General features: G+C 42.6%; 1 protein-coding gene across 1 annotated transcript in view; it reads right to left on the bottom strand.

The window, feature by feature from the left end:
- Window positions 1-1,039, bottom strand: part of LOC106011661 — a 151,246-nt gene that overhangs the window by 147,670 nt on the left and 2,537 nt on the right. The window contains exon 2 of the mRNA XM_013082065.2: window positions 307-542. The gene's annotated coding sequence lies outside the window, so the exon portion shown is untranslated. The remainder of the gene's footprint in view (window positions 1-306; window positions 543-1,039) is intronic.

The raw sequence follows: 1,039 nt of genomic DNA, 5'->3' as shown, positions 1-1,039 counted from the left end.
CCCGTCCCCCTCTTACACGAGCAAGCTTGTAAATATGTTAGGGTCCACCCAGATTTTGTGGTAGATAACACACTAGCAGAAGGACCGAGAGTGTATGTACTATCATGTCTTTCCAATACAAGGAGACGAGCCCAAACAAGGCATTACAAACACGGTTACTGTGTTGCACTGAGAAAAAAACCGGGGTGCAGTGAAATAGTAAAGACAGTTTAAAAGAAATAAATCTAAGAAAAAAAAGACAAACACAATACTATTATTAATTTGATATACCAAAATAAAGAAAAGGAAAAAAACAAACTAGCTCACCTTTACCAGTCCGTTTCCATCGGCACAAACTCTGTCAGGTTGAAGAATCGAAGCCAAATTGATCCAATTAATTGTGTCCTAATCACAGACACACACTTACAGAGAAATGATGAAAAGGCGGCCCGCTCTGTCCTCTCACAGTGCGGCCAAACAGTATTAATTCTAATTCATCCACAGGCGAAATCCTCTGGGGCGTGGAGTTACAGCAAGGGATAGGAGAGGGTGAACGTATTGAGCTGTATAGAGAGAAATTCAATCGAACGCTCGAAAAACAACAGATGGATCGATAATGGGACCGAAACGATTGCAACTCCGACAGGTTTCACGGGCTGCTAGCCGAAATAATTGAAATGCCAGCGCATGTGAGCGCGTGTGAGTGAACGCGGCCCTAGAGGGCATGCGAAATAAACTACTGCTCCGCGTTCCGATGGTTACTTTTAGAAATTGAACGCCGCCGAATAATTGCTGGGAAAACCGAGGGCGCGACACTAAGAGAATTTCTTGCAGGTGAATAACGACTACTAAATCTTTTGCTCTGTTACGCAGCTAATGAGATAAAAGTAGGGTTTAAGTTTTCACTTTGAAATTTAAGTACAGTTAGGCTGATAAAAGATTTCGTGGAATTCCGTAATTGTTGGTTTCCGTGCCTTTACGAACGATTCGGCTCTTAGTAATAAAAACGTATACAAATCGGCTTGATTCGGCTGAGCTGAGAAAACAGATGGGGGTAGGC

This window comes from Aplysia californica, unplaced genomic scaffold (genome assembly GCF_000002075.1).
Source record: "Aplysia californica isolate F4 #8 unplaced genomic scaffold, AplCal3.0 scaffold00157, whole genome shotgun sequence".
In the NCBI taxonomy this organism is placed as follows: domain Eukaryota; kingdom Metazoa; phylum Mollusca; class Gastropoda; order Aplysiida; family Aplysiidae; genus Aplysia; species Aplysia californica.
This window is presented reverse-complemented; position numbering and strand designations above follow the sequence as displayed.